Below are 26,994 nucleotides of genomic sequence, written 5' to 3' on the forward strand. Positions count from 1 at the left end.
CAGACAATGTCCAGTCAGTTTGTGGTCAGTTTCTAGTGAGTTTACTGTCACTGTCCAGTCAATTTGTGGTCAGCAAATAAATAAAAAAACGGTGGCGGGCAGCACAGCTCTGTTGATGATTAGAATCAGCAGGTCCAGGCAGGATATGGGTCGGACCCGGTGAAAAACTGCACCGTGGCCTGTGTTTCGCCAAACCCTACTGGCCCCACAAAGAAATCATCAACATTTACCCTGTAGGCTTCTTGCCTGCGAGGTTTACAGAGCAGGTTGCCTGTGGCAGAGGCCCTGCACAGTAGGCCATTAAAATTTCATTGGGATCCTGTCTGAAGTGATAGGACCCTGATTTGCATAAATTTATGAGGCTCCTTCCTGAGCCAGTTGGGTACCTCAGCCTCCCAAGAAAAACAGCGGCATTAAAATGGCGGCGGGGCGGGGAGCGAGCGGTAAGTGTAGGGCTTCCATTTTAACTCCCATTCCATCTGGTTTCCACTTGGTGGAGGGAATTAGAATTCTCCTTGCATTGCACTGGTGATTATATCACCAACGCGATGCACGTACATCTTGGAATTGATTTAATCATCCAATGTAAGCAACTAAGGAAATTGGTTTAAAAACGGGAGGAGAAAAAATAGAACATTTTATATAAAGCAGCAGAGCCGGGTAATTTAATTTCTGCTGGCATTGAACGTTAAATTTGTTTGTGGTGCGGCTGAGCATAAATATCGACTCAATTTCCCCCAACACTTATTATCTCTTTACTGTGGGTTTGATGAAGTTTGACATCAACTGCAAAATGTCTCAGTGCAGACATCTGTTCAACAAAAAAAAATGTTCCAGGAGGATGGTGCATCATTTTTTTTTACATTTATTTTCATTTAACAGTAGCATGTAGTGGGTTTCATTGCAGTGTAGATGTGCAGTGGAAACAGATTTACCATCGTTGAGGTGCTGGGTTGTGATTTAGTTTAACTGTGCGTTTTTATTCTCTTGCTATTCTTTAGCAATGTTCCAAATAACAACTGATTTTTACTCATTTTCTCCAAATTAACCAAGGTACAATTTTTTCTTCCCCGATTTTCTCCTGGTTTTTGGCACTAAAAAAAACCTGAAAAACACCCAGCAAACCCAATTTTTAAATCTGCAATATATACGGACATGAACAATCCTTACCTGTTACAAGTAACATTTTCCTTTTAAATGGCTCCTTAATAGTCCAATAGAAAGTTCTGATCAGGGAGGAGATTGAATAATTAATCTTCAAATGGTAGAGGTATTGTCACCTCTCCTTGCAGTAATGGCAATAATGCGCGGGGATACAAGAGTAAGACTCGGGGATACAGGGGGTCATTCATGTCAAATCCTTTCTTATTAGCATCAATATTAATGGGGGAGACTCTCAACCGCTGGCCTCCCGTTTCTTGCCTAAAAAACGAGCCCCTGGCAGTTGAAAGTCTAGTGGGGCCCTCATGCACCCATTTGCTTCCCCCCCCAACTTTCAGGCCCAACACTCCCACCCAAATCAGGGTCCTACGTCGGTTGTAAGACCCCATGTGCAACTTTTAAGGAGAAAGGGTGAAGCATGGATGGTACAGGCCAGTCCCACTTGCTCCAGACATTGAGAGGCCTTGAAAGGACCACTGGAGGACTGTCCCAAAAAGCAAGTTTTTTTTTATTCGTTCATGGGATGTGGGCATCGCTGGCGAGGCCGGCATTTATTGCCCATTCCTAATGGCCCATGAGAAGTTGGTGGTGAGCCGCCTTCTTGAACCGCTGCAGTCCGCATGGTGAAGGTACTCCCACAGTGCTGTTAGGTAGGGAGTTCCAGGATTTTGACCCAGCGACGATGAAGGAACGGCGATATATTTCCAAGTTGGGATGTTGTGTGACTTGGAGGGGAACGTGCAGGTGGTGTTGTTCCCATGCGCCTGCTGCCCTTGTCCTTCTAGGTGGTAGAGGTCGTGGGTTTGGGAGGTGTTGTCAAAGAAGCCTTGGCGAGTTGCTGCAGTGCATCCTGTGGATGATACACACTGCAGCTACGGTGCACCGGTGGTGAAGGGAGTAAATGTTTAGGGTGGTGGGTGGGGTGCCAATCAAGCGAGCTTTGTGCTGGATGGTGTCAAGCTTCTTGGGTATTGTTGGAGCTGCACTCATCCAGGCAAGTGGAGAGTATTCCATCACACTCCTGACTTGTGCCTTGTAGATAGTGGAAAGGCTTTGAGGAGTCAGGAGATGAGTCACTCGGAGCAGAATACCCAGCCTCTGACCTGCTCTTGTAGCCACAGTATTTATGTGGCTGGTTGTTAAGTTTCTGGTCAATGGTGACGGTGGGGGATTCAGCGATGGTAATGCTGTTCAATGTCAAGGGGAGGTGGTTAGACTCTCTCTTGTTGGAAATGTTCATTGCCTGGCACTTGTCTGGCGCAAATGTTACTTGCCACTTATCAGCCCAAGCCTGGATGTTGTCCAGTTCTTGCTGCATGCGGCCATGGACTGCTTCATTATCTGAGGGGTTGCGAATGGAACTGAACACTGTGCAATCATCAGTGAACATCCCCATTTCTGACCTTATGATGGAGGGAAGTCATTGATGAAGCAGCTGAAGATGGTTGGGCCTAGGGCACTGCCCTGAGGAACTCCTGCAGCAATGTCCTGGGGCATTATAATGGGCCTTAAAATAGTTTGTTGTGATGCCAGGAGAAGCAGATGTGCTTCTTTGGGCCCACAATAATTTTCCGGCCTGTTGCTGGCCTGTTCTCGTCTCCCTCGGGTTACCAACCCTTCAGGATTGTCCTGGAGTCTCCTGGAATTAGAGACCAATCTCTTGGACACTGCTGCGAGTAACCAGGGAAAAAAATCATAGCAGCATTAAAAAAAGTGTTTTTGTTTTCATTTCCTTTTAACACTTTTATTTATTAGTTATGAAAATATTGGAGATGGGGAAAAAGCCCATTTTGATTGGGCAAGGAGGTTGGAGGTGTGAGGTCATGTGATGAAACCTCCAGGAATACGTCAAACCAGAGTTGGCAACCCTACGTTTATCCCCCGCCCCCCCCCCCCCCCCCGCCCCGAACAACGGGCCTTACTTGCCAGCAGGCTATGGGCAATAGCAAGTCAATTTTGCTCCTGAAGAGACCGTTGAGCTTTGAGATAAATGAGATGGAAGTCCTAGATGAGCTGAAAGGGCATAAAACAAATAAACCTCTTGGAACAGATGGTATTTATCCCAGAGTGTTGAGAGAGACAAGCAAGGAGATTTGCAAGGCGCTGATAATGGGCACTGGGAGGTACCAGTAGATTGGAAAACACTAATGTGGTGCCCATATTCAACAAGTGTGACACTACAGACACGGGCAACTACAGACTCATTCATCTTCAATTCTATGTAAAGTAATTGAATCAAATATCAAGGATTATCTGTACCACAACAACCTAGTAAACAACAGTTAAGAACATGGCTTTAAATGGCAATGATCCTGCTTGACCAATCTTCTTGATCTCTTTGAGGAAGTGACAACCTAAGTCGATTGTGGTAAACGCTACAACGTTGCATACGTAGACTTCCAAAAGGCATTTGTAAAAGTTCCACATGAAGTATTGCTGGATAAACTCAGAACTGTGGGAATTCAGGGCAAACTTAGGTATGGATAAGAAGTTGTCTGAAAGGTAGAAAACAATGGGTATTGGAGGGGTAATGTCAGGGTGGAGGGAATAGACCAGTTAATCCAATATCTGGAATAGGAAAATATTGAAGAACAGAACATTGATAGAGGCTGAGAAACACCCAGCATGGGTTTACAAGTGAAAAGGCAAGCCCCATAGGTCTGCTGAAATACTTTGAAGGCTTAACTGAATTAATGGATCTAGTGGCTATAACTTAATTGGATTTTCAGAAGACATTTAATTAAGTTCCACACACAAGGCTTTTAAAACTGATCAAAGTTCATGGAAATAATGGCAAATTAGTTAACTGGGCTGAAAACTGGTTTGGCAATAGGAATCAGATGGTGATGTTAAATGGACAAGGTTCTAACGAGTGGAGTTCTGAAGTGGTCTGTTCCAGGTCACAGCTGTTTCTGATGCTCATAAATTATTAGGAGGAGAATATTTGTAATATTATATCATTTGCCGTTGACACCGCCCCATCTGGCCAGATGACTAGTCTCATAGAGATTGATAGCATTCGGGGGGATCAAATTAAGCAAATTTATTTAATTTTTAAAAATCCAAATAAATGAAGCAGTTAGGCAATTATGGCAGATGGATTTTAATATTGATAAATATAAAGTAATTCACATTGAAACAGCTCAATCCTTCTTACACAGGCTAATCCTGAACCTGAAGTCATACCCACCAGCCCATCTTAGAATGGATCCATACAAGCACCAGAGTATCAAATGCTGGGTACCTACACATCACTGGACCTGCAGTGAACATAATGAGGATAACTCACACAGCATCTTCCAAGGGATTCATGCACTCGCACCTAGGAATACATACACACATAGATTACCTACATAGATTACCAGAGGTACTTTCATATGCAAAATATAATTTGAGAAGCCATGTACCTTTGACATACATACAGTGTTGAAAATAAGCCAATAATGAGGCACCAAGGACAGCCATATTATAAGTAGCCTGAATTGAGCTAAAATCAGATCTCAATCAATGAGCTTGGATGGAATCAAGCTCAAGTTATTGCTACTTCATCCCTCAGTGCCAGTGACCAGGAGCCGCACTGCTTTAGGAGCTGTATTGGAGAGTTCAAACTCAGGATGAGGGTTGAACACTGTCTCTGCTTTTGTTTCCCCTGATGTCAAACTTTTGTTTTCCCAATGTCTCTGATTCCAAATGAATAAAGATTATACAGATATTGTATCCTTCATAATTTATGAGAGTGACTTAGAGATCATCGGCAGAAAGATTTTACAGTTTTACAAAGATTAGGTTTTAAAGTAGGGAGACACAACGGGCTCAGTTGAAAAGGTGTTGATGTTACATATGTGTTTCCTGCATTGCGAAGGATGTTGAGTCTGATTGATGGGGGGGCTTAGAATGGGACAGAGAATTGATGAAAGCACCAAGCAGCAACCGAGCTCCCAGTCCCCCATGCCCATTCTAGAGCAGAGCCTGTTCAATCACACATCAGCCTCATTGGCAGACAATTTTCACCAACGTTTTAATAATAATCTCAGAAAGCTTGAGGTATCTGAAAGTAAAAGGGCAGCAGCACAAAAGATATGTGAGGAAGTGAAATCGTGTAGCTTCAGTTTATTAAAAGAATTATGAGAGATTCCTGCAGGGACTTGTGTTCCTTAGCGGTGTCTCTGATGTAACAAAGCTCTCTGGTCACAGAGAATGCACTTATACAGACACATATATACACACTCAAATACATATAAGCACATATACACACTCAGACACATACATATAAATGCTCACATACACACAGTGATACGTACAAACACTCACATGCAGACACACATACAGGCACTCAGACACACATATACATGCAAACACTCACCCATACACGCAGTCACACATCCACACACATACATATAAACACACTCACATACAAGCACTCTGACACACATACACATACTTACACTCACATACATAAGCTCACATGCAAACATACACAGATTTACATTCACATATAGACACCTGCATATAGGCACTCACATACATGCACACACACTCACCATACAGATACACACACTCACACACAAAACACACTTACACTCATTCGCATACATACACTTAAGCACACACGTACAAACACATGCACACATACTGTCTCTCATATACACACATTTACAAATGCATTCACACTCAGGCACACTCACGCTCACATAGATACACGCTCACACACAAAACACACATATAAGAACATAAGAACATAAGAAATAGGCAGGAGTAGGCCAATCGGCCCCTCAAGCCTGCTCCGCCATTCAATAAGATCATGGCTGATCTGATCCTAACCTCAAATCTAAATTCATGTCCAATTTCCTGCCCGCTCCCCATAACCCCTAATTCCCTTTACTTCTAGGAAACTGTCTATTTCTGTTTTAAATTTATTCAATGATGTAGCTTCCACAGCTTCCTGGGGCAGCAAATTCCACAGACCTACTACCCTCTGAGTGAAGAAGTTTCTCCTCATCTCAGTTTTGAAAGAGCAGCCCTTATTCTAAGATTATGCCCCCTAGTTCTAGTTTCACCCATCCTTGGGAACATCCTTACCGCATCCACCCGATCAAGCCCCTTCACAATCTTATATGTTTCAATAAGATCGCCTCTCATTCTTCTGAACTCCAATGAGCAGAGTCCCAATCTACTCAACCTCTCCTCATATGTCCGCCCCCTCATCCCCGGGATTAACCGAGTGAACCTTCTTTGTACTGCCTCGAGAGCAAGTATGTCTTTTCTTAAGTATGGAGACCAAAACTGTATGCAGTATTCCAGGTGCGGTCTCACCAATACCGTATATAACTGCAGCAATACCTCCCTGTTTTTATATTCTATCCCCCTAGCAATAAAAGCCAACATTCCGTTGGCCTTCTTGATCACCTGCTGCACCTGCATACTAACCTTTTGATTTTCTTGCACTAGGACCCCCAGATCTCGAAGGGGCTCTCGATATAAACACTTAAGCACACACACACACATACTCTCTCATATACACAATTTACAAATGCACTCTCATGCACACACGCTCACAAACCTTCCTCTTTTTTTTTCCTGTAGATCATCCCTTGTTGTTTCTGATGATCTTTTAGTGATTTCTTCGAATGGTTGAATCTTTTAAATGACAAATGGGTGTCGTAATCTCCAAATACAATCAAGTGTTGTCCTGCGGAACGACCACACAAAATTGAAAATTAGTAAGTTAGGAGCAAGAAAAGAAGTTTGAGGAACTGTTGTAATATTAAACATCATGGGAAGTGAGCAGGAGAGTAAGATTAGACTAGGTGGGCTCATGTGAAGAAATGCACCAGCGCGGACTTGATTGGTGGAATGCCCTGTTCCTGTGCTAGAACGTTCTGTGATTCTATGAACTATAATTTAATGTCTTGCAAGAAAGTGAGAGATTTGAACATTATGTTTTAGTTTACATAGATATTTCCTTTTTGTTTGCCATGGAGACCGTTTCCGACTACACATCCCCCTGTAACTGGGAGGACAAGAATATACTGAGTCACAGTCATCTCCGTGACTACCCCAGTGCCTCTGGGCAATGTCGGTCTCTCTCAGAGTTAGAATAGTTGTGACCGAGGAGCTCGCCCAACTCAGTTAGAAAGGTTAGGTTTAGGAATGACACCCAGCCCCATTGGTTTTTGGAGGCAGGCATCAACTACTTCAGCTCTGGACTCACGCCGCAGAGAAATCCTATCCACAAATAAATGGTCTTCTCTTTATTTCTCTCTGTGTTCTTCCATCTGACCTTGTTGCGTTGAATCCCCTGGCCCTTGCCTCCAACCGAATGTATCTCTCTCACATAACCCCCAAGCATTAAAGGATCTGGTTGGCTCCAAGTGATACCATTGTTTGCAAGATTTGTTTTCATTTTTGGGGGTCTCTAGCCTTCGAGTAAATGAAGGTACCATCTTATTGAGTTAGTGTTCAAAATAACATTTAGCTAAAAAAGACTTAATTTGTGAGATCTGGTGGAATTTTGTTTAATTGGGGCAGTTGTACAAGAAATATAAAAGACTAAAAGCTGCATGTTAAAGTTGATGTTGACACGGACTCTGTCAACCACTGAGGAATGAGGTAATAATTGCATTTGGAGTGGAACCAGAGGCTCAGAGCCAGAATTAATTGGAGTGCAGGTGCGGTTTGTACCATTTGCAGTGGGTCATGTAAACAGTTGGTTCTTTTACAACAAAGATGTTGCTTCACGGTCCCTGTTTATTGCAATAATCATCAATTGCAATTGTCATAAAAGTTATGATAGATCAACAGAAAAGAGATTAAAAGGGGACCATAACAAGGTTTTAACAATTACAGAATGTTTAATTTCCACAAAAAGTGTTGGAATTAATGATGTGTTACGTTATTTCAATTCTTGTGATGCAGTTGAAGCCTCTTAATGATCATTCCCTAGTGTCTTCGTAATGTCGCTGTCAAGCAAAGCCTATCGGCATTGTTTCAGTTATTAAGGGATTTAAAGTGCGGGGGTAGCACAGTATCAGAGCGAGCTACTTCACTCAGATTCGCTCAAGGTTGGACTTCTTGAACAATAATGCACGTCGGGAATATTTTAAGTACAGAATCATTTATTTAAATTAAGGATTCAGAGCATTTTGCAGGACCCGTTTCCGATTTTCGATTGCCTTTGCGCTGAACTCGCACAGCACAACGTGGCACTAACAGGCAGGAAGGACCCCATGGGATCAATTGGACCACACAAAATGTTAACTGTCATTCTGGTGACTTGGGTCGGGCTTCAAACTCAGAGGATTACAGTCAAATGGAGCTAACTTGTCAGGTCTGAACTGTTCCTGGTATCCTCATTCCTAGGCTGAAATTTGAAAGAAAGTATCCTCTAAATAGAAATCCCTCATTAACCTAATCCTGATCACCAGCATCAACTGTATCACTGCGCTTTTAAAAACGATTTTCTTTACTATAATATCTATGGCATTTTTACACTTGAGGTGGTTTTCTGACAAGTTTTCCACAATTTAAGATGTGCTTGTGGTTGATTCGGCTGTTGGTGACGGCCTTTCCTGAATATTTTCTAAACACCTTTTCTGTGGAACAATAAAGTGACTCATTAATTGGTTCAGCTGGTCTCTGATTAGTGTTTGACGTCTTGTTCCACATCTCAATGTCGGTATCGGCTTGCTTTCTTAATGACGGCTGCATAGAAAACAGCATCTGCTTCCAAATCTGCTGAGGTGTGTGTGTGTGTGTGTGTGTGAGGCTTGTGCGCGTGTGTGTGTGTGTGTGAGGTTTGTGTGCGTGTTTGCGTGAGGTTCGTGTGTGCGTGAGGTTTGCGTGCGTGTTTGCGTGAGGTTCGTGTGTGTGTGAGGTTTGTGTGCGTGTTTGCGTGAGGTTCGTGTTTGCGTGTGTGTGCGTGAGGTTTGCGTGTGTGCGTGAGGTTTGCGTGTGTGTGCGCGAGGTTTGCGTGTGTGTGCGAGGTTTGCATGTGTGTGCGTGAGGTTTGCATGTGTGTGCGCGAGGTTTGCGTGTGTGTGTGAGGTTTGCATGTGTGTGCGTGAGGTTTGCGTGTGCGTGAGAGGTTTGCGTGTGTGTGCGCGCGAGGTTTGCGTGTGTGTGCGCGTGAGGTTTGCGTGTGTGTGCGCGTGAGGTTTGCACGTGTGTGTGCATGTGTGAGGTTTGCGTGTGTGTGCACGTGAGGTTTGCGTGTGTGTGCACATTAGGTTTGCATGTGTGTGTGTGGTGGGTATGAAGTTTTCATTATACGCCTGAACTGTGAGAAATATCCAGCAGTACAATTTTTCATTAATTCCATTTTTAATTCTACATTCTGCTCTGCCACACTTGGATTGTTACTGGGAGAGAGCATTTTGAGCTCTCTGATACCAAGGAGAAGTCTTGGCCAGTGTCTGAAATTCAAAGATAGGCTTCAAGTCTGACTGTTCTCCAGAGATCTGATGAAGGAACCCACCTGAAACATTAGCCTGCCTTTTCTGTTTCTGATGCTGACTGATCTGTGTATTTCCAGCAGTTTGTTTCTGATTCAGATTTCCAGCATTTGCTATTTTTTTTTCATCAGTTCAAATTGTGGTGATTCCAAAAGCAGCAGGTTCCCAGGCCCCTCATTTATTACTGCTTCTGCTATTCCAATTCTTCAAGATAATTCCACATTCATTTTTATACAAATTTCTCCCCTAAGAATGAGCTGAAGATGTTGTCAATTTCCAATCTATTGCCAATTCCATACATTCTTTCAGCTACATTTCCATTTCATTATCATTTACTTGTCATCCAGTCAGTTGCAATTGTAAACAGAATCATAATCTCCATCAGATGGCAGAAGAGCAACTGACTTATTTCATTGTGATTTTATTACCAAATGCTTTAGCTGTTTGTCTGAAGACAATTACATGATATTAGAGTGAGATTGTGTGACTGTAATTGTGTGTTTATTGCCACTTTCACTTCTGATAGATCTGCAGTAGTTTTCAAATTTTCACAGTTAAACTTGTGGAGCACCAGCATTTAATAAGAACTTGCCTAATAATCTCCACTAGGTCCTGTATTGATTGGAGTATTGTGAAAGCTGCCTAGAATAGGAAAGAGGAATTACAGATCTGGAGACTGCTGCTATATCTGAAATTAAATTTTTACTTGCATCAACAAATACTGAACCCATGTCAGTTGTAACAGAATGGTTACATGCTCAGTATAGCTTATTCTCTGTTTCCTTATCTTCTTTGTCCTTTCGTTGTTTTTGCAGAGTAGCTGAGCTTTCAAATCTCAGCCCTTCAGGAATAAAGTGTAAATCCTCTTTATTACATCGTAAATAAAAAGAAAAAATGCTGGAAACACTCCGCAGGTCGGGCAGCACCTGTGGAGAGAGAAACAGTGTTAACGTTTCAGGTTGATGACCTTTCATCAGTTCTGCTTCTGTGTTTCCAGCATTTTCTCTTTTTATTTCGGATTTCCAGCATCTGCAGTATTTTGCTTTCCACTTTATTAATTTCCCAGCATCTTAACTATAAACACCAGCTCCAGACTGGGCAGACGAAGTCATTTCATGCGAATTACTCCATCAGTCAATTTCATCAGAAAACAGAGTAATATTTTCTTTAAAATGCTTCCTCTTTTTGCTGTTTGGTTTCTTCTCCTGTAGAAATATTGAGAGTTAATTAAATCTACAATGCCTATCCATCTGCAACACTGAAGCTTTTATTGATGTCGTACTTTTCAAAAATCAAGTCTCGACCTCTTTAAATTGCTTTGTTAAATTTTGTGGTCCAGAACGCAAGGGGTTCAGGACTGGAGAGCAGATAATGGATTGGAAATTACATTGAGCGGCAAACACGTTGCTCGCCGCTGGTAAGTAACTAACTCCGCCACAAACCTTTCGCTCTCTTCTGGACGTCATCTTGCTTTAACTGAGAGCTGCGGGAATGGCAGCGGTCGTTCACAGGCTTCTCTGAGCATTGAGAGGACCAAAGGCAACATGAGCAGTGAGTGGTTGTGATCTGGAATGTACTGCCTGAGGGGGTGGTGGAGGCAGATTCAATCGTGGCTTTCAAAAGGGAATTGGATAAGTACTTGAAGGGAAAAATTTGCAGGGCTACGGGAAAAAGGCAGGGGAGTGGGACTAGCTGGATTGCTCTTGCAGAGAGCCGGCATGGGCTCGACGGGCCTAATGGCCTCCTTCTGTGCTGTAACCGTTCTAAGATTCTACATCCTCTCCATCAATCAGCTTGAAGCAAGCCACGCTGTGAGGACCAGGAAGTGCAGTTCATTCACAAACTGCGCAAACTAACAAGCAGGAAGTGCCAGACAAGATTAGTAAATGTACAATAAAATGAGAATAGAGAATGCATAATAAAGAGAGGGTAAGATTAAATGACTGAGATAAATGTGCCAGAAAGAAAAAGTAAAAAAAAATTAAATTTTTTTATTACTTTTTTTTAAATGTCCCAAACTATTAAAATCAGGAGTAATGAGACTCTACATTTTAAAAGGTTAATTTTTGATGCCAGAGAGGTCGTTTTGAGAATCCCTACGTGGTCAGTTTTTAGTAAAATATTAAAATGCCTATGTGGCAAAGAAGCAGAATGCAAAATGGTTAGAAAGGGTTAATTAGTTAGTAACTGAGATTGATACAAGTGGCCTGGCCCTCCTGCTGGGCCATATGTTTGCTTAGTCAGCAGGCCTGCATTGTCTTATCAATGTAGAGTCTTTGATGTGATTCAAGGACTGGTCTGAATGTCTCCATGTTTATGGCAGATCAATATAGGTAACGAGCTTAGCCAAAGTTGAAAGACATTCCAGGTTGGGAGATAAGGAATAGAAGGAACAGGGAAGAACATTCCAAGTTGGAAGGTGAGGAAGTATCCCCTTTGATGTCTAACAGCAGCATGATCAGCACATGGACGATTTATGATTGGCCGGAAATAATGTAACCTCGCATGGCAACCTATGCCCGGCTTATGATTGGTGTTGACCCTCATTAAGTATGTTCCAACCCTATTGATTAGTATAAAAACGTGTGGATTTCTGTATGTTGTTGTTCTTGCTCTGCCAGCATAGAGGGACTCTATCAGGAGTCCAAATCAATGCTGCAGACTAAGAACCCTGCTATTAAAGATGTGTTGAACTTTAAAATGTATTCGACTTCAGTTATTACTGAACCAGACTGAGGGGAAAGAATCCGGATCGTCAGTTTGACAGTCATTAATACTTACCACGCTGTTAAAACTTAGTTTAGACCTAAAAAACTCAGCGTACCTGTTCTGTGGCGAGATCCCACTGATGCCATTGTGTCTTAATGCGCGGAGCATTCGCAATAAGCTAGATGAATTAACAGCGCAGATAGATATTAACGGTTATGATATAGTTGCGATTAAGGAGACATGGCTGCAGGGTGACCAAGGATGGGAACTGAACATCCAAGGGTATTCAATATTTAGGAAGGACAGGCAAAAAGGGAAAGGAGGTGGGGTGCATTGTTAGTAAAGGAGGAAATCAATGCAATAGCGAGAAAGGATATTGGCTCGGAAAATCACGATGTGGAATCTGTATGGGTGGAACTGAGAAACACCAAGGGGCAGAAAACGTTAGTGGGGATTGTCTATAGGCCCCCAAACAGTAGTGGAGATGTAGGGGAGGGCATTAAACAGGAAATTCGAGACATATGCAAGAGGGTACAAATATAATCATGGGTGACTTTAATCTACATACAGATTGGTCAAAAGAAATTAGCAATAATACTGTGGGGGAGGAATTCCTGGAGTGTGTACGTGATGGTTTTCTAGGCCAATACGTTAAGGAACCAACTAGAGAACAGGCAACCCTAGACTGGGTATTGTGCAATGAGAAAGGATTAAGTAACAATCTTGTTGTGCGGGGTCCCTTAGGAAAGAATGACCATAACATGATAGAATTCCTCATTAAGATGGAGAGTGAAGTAGTTGAATCCGACTCTAGGGTCCTGAATCTAAATAAAGGAAATTACGAAAGTATGAGGTGCGAGTTGGCTATGATAGATTGGGGAACTTTACTAAAAGCGATGATGGTGGATAGGCAATGGCTAATATTTAAAGAATGTGTGCAGGAATTACAACAATTATTCATTTCTGACTGGCACAAAAATAAAACAGGAAAGGTGACTCAACAGTAGCTTACAAAAGAAATTAGGGATAGTATTAGATCCAAAGAGGAGACATATAAAATTGCCAGAAAAAGCGGCAAGCCTGAGGATTGGGAGCAGTTCAGAATTCAGCAAAGGAGGACAAAGAGATTGATTAAGAGGGGAAAAACAGAGTATGAGAGTAAACTAGCAGGGAACATAAAAACTGACTGTAAAAGCTTCTATAAATATGTCAAGAGAAAAAGATTAGTGAAGACAAATGTAGGTCCCTTACAGTCAGAAATGGGAGAAATTATAATGGGGAACAAAGAAATGGCAGAACAATTAAACACATACTTTAGTTCTGTCTTCACAAAGGAGGACACAAATAACCTCCCAGAAATGTTAGGGAACCAAGGGTCTAGTGAGAGGGAGGAACTGAAGGAAACCAGTATTAGTAAAAATAAATAGTGCTAGGGAAATTAATGGGGCTAAAAGCTAACAAATCCCCAGGGCCTGATTATCTACATCCCAGAATACGAAAGGAAGTGGCCCTGGAAATAGTGGATGCATTGGTGATCATCTTCCAAAATTCTATAGACTCTGGAACAGTTCCTACAGATTGGAGGGTGGCAAATGTAACCCCACTATTTTAAAAAAGGAGGGAGAGAAAAAACAGGGAATTACAGATCAGTTAGCCTAACATCAGTAGTGGGGAAAATGCTAGAGTCTATTATAAAAGATGTGATAACAGAACACTTGGAGGGCATTAATGGGATTGGACAAAATCAGCATGGGTATGAAAGGGAAATCATGCTTAACAAATCTACTGGAGTTTTTTGAGGATGTAACTAGTAGAGTAGATAGAGGAGAACCAGTGGATGTGGTGTACTTGGATTTTCAGAAGGCTTTTGATAAGGTCCCACACAAGAGGTTAGTGTGCAAAATTAAAGCACAAGGGATTGGGGGGAATATACTGGCATGGATTGAGAATTGGTTGACAGACAGGAAACAGAGGGTAGGAATAAACAGGTCTTTTTCCGGGTGGCAGGCTGTGACTAGTGGGGTACCGCAGAGATCAGTGCTTGGGCCCCAGCTATTCACAATGTATATCAATGATTTGGATGAGGGAACTAAATATAACATTTCCAAGTTTGCAGAGGACACAAAGCTGGGGTGGAATGTGAGCTGTGAGGAGGATGCAAAGAGGCTCCAATGTGATTTAGACAAGTTGGGTGAGTGGGCAAGAACATGGCAGATGCAGTATAATGTGGATAAATGTGAGGTTATCCACTTTGGTTGTAAAAACAGAAAGGCAGATTATTATCTGAATGGTGATAGATTGGGAAAAGGGGAGGTGCAACGAGACCAGGGTTTCCTAGTACACCAGTCACTGAAAGCGAGCATTCAGGTGCAGGAAGCAGTTAGGAAGGCGAATGGTATGTTGGCCTTCATTGCAAGAGGATATGAGTACAGGAGCAGGGATGTCTTACTGCAGTTATACAGGGCCTTGGTGAGACCACATCTGGAGTATTGTGTGCAGTTTTGGTCTCCTTATCTGAGGAAGGATGTCCTTGCCATGGAGGGAATGCAAAGGTTTACCAGACTGATTCCTGGGATGGCAGGACTGACGTATGAGGAGAGATTGGGTCGACCAGGCCTATATTCACTAGAGTTTAGAAGAATGAGAGATGATCTCATCAAAACATATAAAATTCTAACAGGACTAGACAGACTAGATGCAGGGAGGATGTTCCCGATGGCTGGGGAGTCCAGAACCAAGGGTCACAGTCTCAGGATACGAGGAATGCCATTTAGAACCGAAATGAGGAGAAATTTCTTCACTCAGAGGATGGTGAACCTGTGGAATTCTCTACCACAGAAGGCAGTGGAGGCCAAGTCATTAGATGTATTCAAGAAGGAGATAGATATATTTCTTAATGCGAAAGGGATCAAGGGATATGGGGAAAAAGCGGGAACAGGGTACTGAGTTAGACGATCAGCCATGATCATTTTGAATGGTGGAGCAGGCCCGAAGGGCCGAATGGCCTACTCTTGCTCCTATTTTCTATGTTTCTATTAGTTTGTTTCCAGCTGGGCAGGAGAGAAAATTGGCACTGGTCTATTGATTGCAGCCAGTGAGCTCCCTTTAACGTGAGGCTTGAAGATCACCGGGGAACCAGGAAGAGCAAGTTCAGGATTTCCGCGTTTGACTGCGCATGTGCGTTCACCGGAACTTGCTCTTCGATTTCGCCATTAATAACAGTGAGCGCTGTTATTTTAAAAGCAATTTCCAGCCCAATGATTGCATTGTTCACACTCAGGAACAGGACCAGGGTGCAGAATGGATTACATGTTGGGTGAATCTGGGTTTAAAGTTGGATGAAGGTTCGTTTAGATTTTGGATGGAGCTAGGGTTAGAAATTGGGTGAAGCATAAGTTAGATGGAGGGGAAAGCTGGGTTTAGACAGCAGGTGAAGCTAGGGTTAGAGATTAAGTGAAGCATTGGTTAGATGTTGGATATGCTCAGTTTAAATGTTTAGCTGAAGTGAAACTGATGGCAAATGTCAGATGAAATTGGTGTAGAAGTCTTGTGAAGTTGGAGTTAGAGATTGACTGAAGCTCGGGTTAGAGGTTAGCTGAAGCTGGATTTCATTATCTGAAGCACTGCTTATGTTTTAGGTTAAGTGTTTAGTGAAGCTCGACTTAAATGATTGATGAAACTGGGATTTGTTGTTGGGTTAAATGGGTTAGGTGCAGCTGGGATTAGATGTTGAAATTTAAGTTAGCGGCTGGGTGGGCTTGGGTTAGAGGTTGGCTGAAGCTCATGTTAGACATTGAATGAAGCTAGAGTTAGAAGTTAGGAACAACATGGGTTAGATGTGTGAAACTCAAATGTCTGGCAAGGCTGGGTGATACTCTGCTTAGATTTTGGGTTCAGCATGGGTTAGAGATTAGATAATGCTAAAGTTTAGAGGTTCAGTGCATCTTGGGTTAGATAGAAGAAGGAAAGAGAAACTTGAATTTATATATCATCTTTCACATCCTCAGGACATCCTGAGAATCAATTAATCATTTTTGAAGTATAGTCACTGTTGTTATGTGGCAGCCAATTTGCACACAGCAGGATCCTGCAAACCACAGTGAGATAGTGACCAGTTAATCTGTTTTGATGGTTTTGGTGTTTTTAATATCACCTTTCATGACCTCATGAACTCAGGACATCCTATAGTGCATCGCAGCCAATGAAGTAGTTTTGAAGTATAGTCATTGTTGTAATGTCGGAATGCTCCAAATGTTGGCTCCCTCCTAATCTTTCAATCCAAGTATGTGATTCTCCGTCCAAGAGAAAAAGATATTTGGCAAGGTCCTAGATTACAAACCCCACATTCTGTGTGGGTCCTAGATTACAAATCCCACATTCTGTGTGGGTCTTGGATTACAAACCCTACATTCTGTGTGGGTCTGGATTACAAACCCTACATTGTGTGTGGGTCTTGGTTTAAAAACACCATATTCTGTGTGAGTTCTGGATTACAAACTCCACATTCTGGGTGGGTCCTAGATTACAAACCCCACATTCTGTGTGGGTCCTGGATTACAAACCCTACATTCTGTGTGGGTCTGGGTTATAAACCCTACATTGTGTGCGGGTCTTGGTTTAAAAACCCCACATTCTGTGTGAGTTCTGGATTACAAACTCCACATTCTGGGTGGGTCCTAGATTACAAACTCCACATTCTGGGTGGGTCCTAGATTACAAACCCCACATTCTGTGTGGGTCCTGGATTACAAACCCTACATTCTGTGTGGGTCTGGATTACAAACCCTACATTTTGTGTAGGTTTTGGATTAAAACCCCACATTCTGTGTGAGTTCTGGATTACAAACCCCACATTCTGGGTGGGTTCTCAATTACAAATCTCACATTCTGTCTGGGTTCTGAATTCAAACCCTAGTTTCCGTGTGAGTCTTGGATCACAAACCTCACCTCCTGAGGCTGAGCTTCTCTACTGGTTTCCATTAGACGTAACACCCAATAAAAGAAGAATACTGGATTGTGGGTGAGGGAGTCACCGAGGGACCAACCCGGTTATTTTAGAAGAAAGGTGAAAATGATTCAAACTGTTTCTTAGAACATTAAAAGAATGAATTCAGCAGTTAAAAGGAGTCAATCCATATCTAAGGTAATTAGTGTTAAATCTGACAGGTCACTCACTCAACTGAAACTGAATCTCAAGAGGATGTATCTGGGGAAGGTTATTAAGTTAATCATCACTGGAACAGGCGAGGCGGAGGAATCCTAGTTAGAAAAAGTTACTGTTTCCTTTTATTAAAATCCTATCAGAACAACTGATTTCTGTGTACAGAGCAACTAAATGACAAAGCTTTAAACATTGGGGTTGTGCGAGCAAGTTGGTAGCTCATCCGCTCTCCTGGAGGGAACCAGGGGAGACGTTGAGAGCCTACAGCAGAAAACAAGGGAAACGCTTTGGATGGGTGAATTGGCACTAAATGATTCCTTCAGACATGAACACTGGCAACCTCAGAATGTAACCCCTCTGAGGAAAACTTCACTTCTATTCTGGCCAGGTCACATTATTTCACAGAAAATTCAGGAAGTGTACCGCAAATCAGTCAGCACCTATACAGAGAAAAGACAGCTTATGGCATTTCAGGTCTGTATCACTCATTATACCTCAGCAAAATTGCCATAACCTGTCTTTTCTCTTCACAGATGTTGACTGACCTTCTCTGTATTTACAGAACATTCCGTCTTTATTTCAGATTTCCCACATTTGCAGTTTTTCCTTTTACTTAACATTATTTCATCTTTGCTGCTGAATTTCTGGAACCTCCGCCCACTCTCCTAAGCTGAATTATCCTGAGTTTTTTGTGTTCTTCCCTGGCCTAGATGAGTTTCTATAATTATCGTGCCTATTAAAGCCAATCTTCCGAGATTACCCACAGCTACATTGTGCTTTCAATCATGTTCCTACAGGAGATGGCTGTTTGAAGCCTCCCTCAAATCCCCTTACTATTTTATTGTTAAGGAAATTTTTAAAATGTGACAATTACTGGCCCTTTTCCTTCCTTAGTGGATATTGCAAAACTGACTTCCTTGAGGTTCCTCCCAGTCCCGGTGTATGTTCGCCAAGTTGGGTTTATTATGTGGCAACATTCTATAAACAGCAAGAGGCGATGGCAGCTGATTGCTGTGTCACCACTCAGCTCCACCATAGTGAAACATGCTTTAGACAGAGTGGGACAGCACTGCCCATTCTGTGCTCCCTGTGATTTTCCCTTTCCAGAAATGTTGGATTTAGCTGAGCCCATGGAACCCCAAACAGAAGATCGCATCATATGAGGCTCCTCAAAGGAATGCTCAGTGACTGCTGCTTAACTATTTGTAACAGGTATAAGCAAACACTTGATATGAGGGGGAGAGGTGTTAGTGTTGTTGCGGGACTTCCTGTTTCCCTCTACACAGGTTTGCATTACTGTCCAAGTCAAGCAAATCTTATATAAACCCTACAGTAGAAAACCAGGGAAACTCTTTGGCTATGAAGTCAATTGGAGTAAATCTGAGACCATTTTGGGCACAGAACCTTAATTTAGTTAAAGACCCTTCTCCATCTCCAGAACACCGTGACATGTAACTCACAGACTGGTTTACACCAGACGTGCCACAAGACAAACAACTATGCGATAGGGTCTAAGAGCCAGTAGTTGTTGGGGGGGAGTCTAATCGTTGCACCATCTTCCCTGAAGCCAGCATAATGTGATTTTCTGCCTCGAGACACCCCAAAATGTTGGGTAAACTGATTGCAGGAGCAATGTGGTGTTTCTTGGTGGTACTAATACTACTAGAACAAAAACAACTCAATGTAGCACCTTTGACATAGAAAATTGTTCCAGAGATATAATCAAAAAATGGATGCCAAACCAAAGAAGGAGATATTAGGAGGGCTGACCAAAAGCTTGATCAAAGAGGTGGGTTTTAATGAGGGTCTTAAAGGAGGAAAGGGAGGTGGACAGCTAGAAGGGTTTAGGGAGGGAATTCCAGAGCATGGAGCCTGGGTGGTTGAAAGTCTTCTTGATGAGGTTGTCTGTAGATGGACAAATAGCCACAGGACAAATTTGTCTGCCAGCAACAATTCAATGCTTTAATTCCAGTGTAAGAAGGTAAGAGTGTGAATCCCATGTGGACTGCTATCTGTTCCTTAAATAAGTGAGCATTTATTTACACTCAGCACGTCAATCAGTCTAAGACCCCAAAGCCATCAGACAGCAATAATTTGCATTTCTGTACTGCTCCTCATGCACAGAAAGATGTCTCAAAGTGCTTTATATTGAGAAGAGGGCAGAAGGGAGAATTGAGGGGGTTATATAGGCAGTGTTCCGTTACTGTAAGGCTAACATTATGAGACAAATGGAATTCCTTGGTCATTCTTATAAAATCAGACATTACAGCACAGAAAGAGGCTATTTAGCCTATTGTGCCAGTGCTGGTACTATCTCTTCAACTGGAGCTATCTACTTGAATCCCATTTCCCTGTTCTTTCTCCATATTCATATTCTTTTTTTAAAAATACTTATCCAATTCTTTTTTATGTGATACTACAGCAACATGTGATAAAACTGTTCATGTTCTAATAACCCTCCATGTAAGAAAAATGTTTGCAGAGGGACCATAGATCCCTGAAGGTAGCAGGGCAGGCAGATAAGGTGGTTAAGAAGGCATACGGGATACTTTGCTTTATTAGCCAAGGTAAAGAATATAAGAGCAGGGAGGTTATGCTTGAACTGTATAAAACACTGGTTAGGCCACAGCTTGAGTACTGTGTACAGTTCTGGTCACCACATTACAGGAAAGACGTAATTGCACTGGAGAGGGTACAGAGGAGATTTACGAGGATGTTGCCAGGACTGGAGAATTTTAGCTATGAGGAAAGATTGGATAGGCTGGGGTTGTTTTCTTTGGAACAGAGGAGGCTGACAGGCGATTTAATTGAGGTGTATAAAATTCTGAGGGGCCTGGATAGAGTGGATAGGGGGGACTATTTCCCTTAGCAGAGGGGTCAATACCCAGGGGGCATTGATTTAAAGTAATTGGTAGAAGGATTAGATGGGAGCTGAGGAAAAATGTTTTCACCCAGAGGGTGGTGGTGGTCTGGAACTCACTGCCTGAAAGGGTGGTAGAGGCAGAAACCCTCATTGCATTTAAAAGCAGCATGGATGTGCATTTGAAGTGCTGTAAACTACAAGGCTATGGACCAAGAGCTGGAAATTGGGATTAGGCTGGAAAGTTCTTTTTTGGCCAGCATAGACACGATGGGCCGAATGGCCTCCTTCTGTGCTGTAAATTTATTCTATGATATTACGAAGGTTCTGGTACAGTGCCAGATGTGTGCAATCCCAATGCACATTTACGTTTCTTTTAGGGGGAAATGGAGTGAATGTTTGTGCTCATCAGGGACAGGGATGTCAGTGCTAGAGAGTGAGACATGTTTCCACCCAGTGCCAACATTGAGCACAGGTCAGAAGGAGCATAAATCTCCCCGTATCTCCCCTAGCGAAATGGCTCAAATCCACCTTCAAAAAAGCACTTGTACCAGATTGACATGAATTCTTGCACTTCCCACATCAACTTCTCTAACTGAGGATGTAGTTTTCTGCTGCAGTGTATGTGAGTTTATAATGTGGCCTCCACACAACAGGAAGTGGGTTGCGACTGCCTCAATATCATGCTTCCATGCTATCAGTCTGGGCTGTGTTGAATATCGATTCCAGTGATGGGAGCACTTTGTGAAGCTGCTCTTTAATCCTATAGACCAGTTTCTGCACTGAGAAGCCTGGGTAAGCAGGAAAATTAATGGATATGGGGAGCGAGCGGTGCTATGTGACTCATGGACAAAAGCACTGGTGTAAACTTGGTGGACCTAATGGCCTTTTTCTGTACGAACATACGAACAATGACAGACAGGAAAAGACCCACTGATCCATCCAGCCTGCCCCACACAATTGTGATACCTCATGTATCACAATATATGCACTCAACACCACACCCAAAACTCTCCTGGGAGAGGCAAAAAAAAGATTAAAAGCCCAGGCCAATCTGTGGAAAAAAATCTGGGAAATTCCTCTCCGACCACCACCCCCCCCCCCCCCCCCACTCCACCCCCTAGGCAATCAAAACTAGTCCAGGAGATCACTCTAGCCCTGATAAGTCTTTGCAGTACCTACCTTTTGTACGTGGTGATCTCCACCCCAGCCAGAGCTCCAGCTCTCATATTGTAACATGCTATGATTCTAAGCCATTATAACTTGCCCTTGCAGCTTTAAATTTCAGACTTTGGATTTGAAGGGCCTCCTCAGTTGATTCTGAACAAAAGTCCAAATTTACTCAACTGTTGGTCCATAGAATCAATTAGTGGCTGACCCATCTGTACAAGCAACGTTCCACATCCCGCTGCTCCCCCTGTAGTTGGGCATTAATCCTGCAGGGGGGGGGGGGGTCGGGCTGGGACAACAGGAAAAGTTGGCCCAGGACTGGAAATCCCATCTATTTATACTTTAAAAACTGTAAATAAAATTGTACTGAATTAAAGCTGCAACGGCCCTGAGGAATTTGCAGAATCTATTTTCCTCTGTAATGTCTTCAGCCTTAAGGCATTTTCCAGGGTAGCAGAACTGCAGCTTAAAGTATTCTCCAAACAATTGCTACTCCACATCTCCCTCTTAAAGAAAATGATGTACTTTTGGTTTATGACTCTCAGCATACTCGAGCTCCCTGCTGGGTCACACTGATTGTGTCTAAGATTTTACACAATTGATAAACTGGAGGTTTCAAGTGTCACAAACAGTTCCGCCCACCTGAATAACGTGGGTGGTGTTCACATGGAAATATTCATAAGGGTTTGGAAAACCAAGTCTCTCTACTATGAATTCATCCAGCCTGACTCTTTGCTGAGGTGGTAGAGGGAGGCAAATCTGTGGATTTATAGAACCTGAGTCAAACTTTTCTACCCATTTGAGCATTACGGCCCGAATTCCTGTGTTAAAGACTGCCCTTTGGTGTTCAGAAGCTTGATACCCTTCCTAAAAACTGTAATAATGCTTTTGACCTAGGGTTGCCAACTCTCCAGGATTGGCCTGGAGTCGGCAGGAATTGCAGATTAATCTCCAGGACACTGCTGCGAGCAACCCAGGAGAAAAATCATTGGGCATTTAAAAAAAATTTGGTTTTTTTCATTTCCTTTGAACACTTCTGCTTATTAGTTATAAAAATATTGAAGATGGGATAAAAGGCTGTTTGACTGACAGTCAAGAATCATCCAATTGGGTAATGAAGAGTCTTTTCGCTTTCCAATTGGCGTGGGAAGGAGGTGTGCCATGAGGATGGAAATGTTGGGGACTAGTGTGGGGGCAGGGCGGTTGAAGGCAGGTGGTCGTGTGATGAAACCTCCAGGAATACATTCAACCAGAGTTGGCAACCCTATTTTGACCAAGTAATTTTCTTCATGACTCTCCTGGATTCCAGCAAGCACAGTGAACTCAGCGCAACCATCTCAGTGTTAGAAACAAATACAGGCACCAAGGACTCATTTTCATGCCCGTGTACACGGCCTGTCACAGAGCTGCAGGCAAAACCACTGAAAGCTGAGATTGGGAAGTGAATGATTTCTTAAATATTGTGATTGCTGGTACGAAGCTACAACCACTTTGGGTAATTGGACAACATTCATTATCACCTGGAGTAAGTGGGAGAGAGTTAAAATGCTGCTTCTATATGCTGAGTGTGCACAAGGTAAGTAGCATTCCTGGGTGCAGTCTTATCAACCTAATCTATTCAAAGCCAACAGCAGGGGTTGTCAGTGGGAAAGGTCGGTGTTTTATTGCTTATTGTGTTTAGAGGAAATACTCAACCATAAAGGTGACCGATGCACAGAAGCAGTCTCTTTAATTTAAAAAGGCCTTCCTTCAGGGATTTTAGCTGTGCCCAGTGCCTCGTGCTTCTGCCATACTTCACTGATCCAATCATTCAGAAGCCACTAGATCATTGGCCCAGCAGGCCATGGAAATGTCACTGAGAAAACAATGGCCACAAATTATATTGTCATTGTTGATGAAAGGAATGAGGCAGCAAGTGGCTTCCTCCTGGAAGTGGCTGTCAAGGGGGAAATAAATAAACAAACAGGCTGCTTTCAGAGCAGGAAGGGAGAAAATGAAATGGAAGATCAAAGGTGCTGACTTACATGTATCATACAAGGAGCGAGCGCATGCTCTGTCAGACCCGTCACCATGATTGGCCGAGTAATTACTGGAGTTCCTCCTGAGCGGTAATTTTCTAGAGTGAACAAAACACAGTCATGATCAAGAGTTCACAGATTCTCTCTCTCACTCTCTCTGTCTCGCACAGGAACAAAAGTAGACCATTCTGCCCCTCAAGCCTGTTCCGCCATTCGATAAGATAGTGGCTGACCTGTACCTCAACTCCATTTACCCGCATTTGTTACATATCCCTCACTACCCTCACCTAACAAAAATCTATCGATCTCAATCTTGAAAATTTGAATTGTCCCAGCATCCACAGCTTTTTGGGGGATCGAGTTCCAGATTTCCACTACCCTTTGTGTGAAAAAACGCTTCCTGATTTCACTCCTGAATGGCCTAGTTCTAATTTTAAGATTGTGCCCTCTTGTTCTGGATTCCTCCAGCAGAGAAAATAGTTTTTCTGCATCTGCCCTATCGAATTCCTTAATCATTTTGAATACCTCATTCATACATACACATGCATACACACACAAACACTTGCTGTCTCCCTCATTCACAATAAACTGGGATGTTAAGTAATTGACCACTGGCTACAGTTAATCCGTTTTAGTTTCCCCCAATCTTTCCAAACATTGTCACAAATATGAATGAAAACAGGAAGTGAAAGGCTAATTGAAAGGTTTTGATGCCATCAGTGTTAGATTGTGAGTTTGATCGGAAAGAGACATGGTTGTTTATCAGAGGCAGTTATCGGGATTCGTGTAAATCAAGTTTTGAAGAGCTGCTGAGAAGTTCACAGAATGTACAACTCCAGATAACCTTTTAAAGCGTTGTTTTCAGCAAAACTATTCTATGAAATAAAGATAGACCTAAATTGCTCTTTTCCCATCTAAATTGAACTGATAATCAAATAGGCAGATGATAAAGATTCCAAGGCATTATTCAAAGAAGAGCAGGGAGTTCTCCGAGTGTCGTGGGGAACATTCCTCAAACAGCCAACAGGGCCGGATTAACTGGTCATTGATCTCATTGTTTTACAGAAAATAACTGCCACATTGTCTACACAGAGACCATCACTGTACTTCAGAGTCATTAAAGCTGTATGTGAAATGCTTTGCAATGTTTCTGAAAGGCGCTGTACAATTGCAAGTCTTTCTTCCAAATAAACGGCTTCATTCGCACATGTCCTGGGAGCTTTGCTTTAAACAAATAAAAAGGAAGGATCTACACCATCAGAAAAAGAGCAGGAGTAAGAGTGTGAGCCTCTCCACTAGTTAAGCTGATTGGCTTTACTCAGGCAATGATTACTCTGCAGTAATAAAGAGAGACTGCAAGTTCTGTCTGGCAGCTTTCTGCTCAGGGCCTCCAATGACATGGCATCCATTCTGTCACCCAACAGAACTCACAAAGAGGAATGTTCAAATCGAAGGTAGACAGGGCATGGAATTACTTTTTCAAAGTTTCTATTAACCAATGTTAGAAACCAGAGGGAAAACTGGAAATATCTGGTTTGTTTTGTTCCTATTTATGCATCAACATGTTTACAGCAAATATAAAACTAGGCCACTCAGGGTTTGCTCGGGTCCCAGAAAGAACAACTCAATTGATAAAAGAGAGAGCAATTCCACAACATAAACATCAAATTTAAACTCTGTACCTGACAAACATTTAAATTGTAGAATCTGAAATAAATGGTGGAGTTTGTTTCACCTACTTGAAAAAATCAGCTCAGCCCCATTATAACAGATTCTCTGGCCATTATTACATTGCCCATTATTACATTGCTGTTTGTGAGACCTTGCTGTGCGCAAATTAGCTGCCGCGTTTCCTATATTACAACAGTGACCACACTTCAAATGCACCTCATGGGCTGTGAAGCACTTTGGGACATCCTAAGGTTGTGAAAGGCACTATATAAATACAAGTTTATTTGTTTTTTTGTTTTTTCTACAGGATCTTTACTTATACACAGTGTGTTATGTGAATAGCCTCAGTCCTGGTTTCAGTGATCATCAACACTGAGATGAATTGAAAAGAACGAAGTGAACTAACTGTTCATAATACAAAGGATATTATTTACAGGGAGAGTAAGCTGAGGTCTCAGTGGAGGTGTACAAAAAGTTGCTTCTTTCCATGAGGTAGGAAGTGCAGCAGTTGATGAAGGTCGTGGCTAAATTATTAAATGTCTGTAATACTTTTCCAACACTTCTTACAATGCCGAGCCATTAGATTGAATTAAATGTCACTGGTTATTTGTAATGCATTGGAAACACTGCATGCATGTGCATAAACATTCAGCATACACAGCATTATCCCCTCAGTTAAAACAAGTGAATATTCAGTAACAGCATGATTGCAGGCTTCACTGCACTGCTGTAAGTAGGGAAGAGCAAACTGTCATAAAACATAAAGTGGTTGCCCACAGGAGTCAGACTTTCAGTTCCCAGACATTGCTTGATTTGTAGAGACTGGTTAATGTGTGACCCTGCAGCCAATACAACATGGAATACTCCCTCATTGCATGAAATCCATTATCAAATTTCTATGAGTGAAGACATTTCTAGAAGGCAGGAGTTGTCACCCAGTAAGAAATCTGGTTTCTGTCAGCCCTTCCTCCTCCTCTTCTTTTTCCCCTCTTATCCTTCCTTCATTTATCGGTAGAAGTGATTGGGGTGCTGAAGAAAGAGACACTTTAGGGTCCAACTTGTCCAAATCTGACAGGTTCAAACTCTGATAACTCGGAAATGTAGTAAACAATGTGGAGGATAGTAACAGACTTAAGGAGGACATAGACAGACTGGTGAAATGAGCAGACACATGGCAGATAAAATTTAATGCAGAGTTGTGTGAAGTGATTCATTTTGGTAGGAAGAATGAGGAGAGGCAATATAAACTAAATGGTACAATTTTAAAGGGAATGCAGGAGGAGAGAGAGAGACCTGGGGGTAAATGTACACAAGTCTTTGAAAGTGGCAGGACAAGTTAAGAAGACTTTTATAAAGCCAAGGATCCCGTATGCCTTTTTAAGTAGAGACATAGAATACAAAAGCAAGGAAGTTATGCTAAACCTTTATAAAACACTGGTTAGGCCCCAGCTGGAGTATTGTGGTCAATTCTGGGCACCATACTTTAGGAAGGATGTCAAGGCCTTGGAGAGGGTGCAGAGATTTACTAGAATGGTACCAGGGATGAAAGACTTCAGTTACATGAAGAGACTAGAGAAACTGGAGTTGTTCCCCTTAGAGCAGAGAAGGTTAAGGGGAGATTTGATAGAGGTGTTCAAAATCATGAAGGGTTTTGATAGGGTAAATAAGGAGAAACTGTTTCCAGTGGCTAAAGGGTCGGTAACCAGAGGACACAGATTTAACGTAATTGGCAAAAGAACCAGAGGCGACATGGGGGGAAAGAAAATTTACGCAGCCAGTTGTTATGATTTGGAA

At 42.4% G+C, this 26,994-nt stretch overlaps 1 protein-coding gene across 1 annotated transcript in view; it reads left to right on the forward strand.

Moving 5' to 3' along the window:
- The window catches only part of LOC137301583 (NT-3 growth factor receptor-like), a 372,567-nt gene that overhangs the window by 318,526 nt on the left and 27,047 nt on the right, over positions 1 to 26,994 (forward strand). The gene's annotated exons all lie outside the window — the stretch shown is intronic.

This window comes from Heptranchias perlo, chromosome 34, assembly GCF_035084215.1.
Source record: "Heptranchias perlo isolate sHepPer1 chromosome 34, sHepPer1.hap1, whole genome shotgun sequence".
In the NCBI taxonomy this organism is placed as follows: domain Eukaryota; kingdom Metazoa; phylum Chordata; class Chondrichthyes; order Hexanchiformes; family Hexanchidae; genus Heptranchias; species Heptranchias perlo.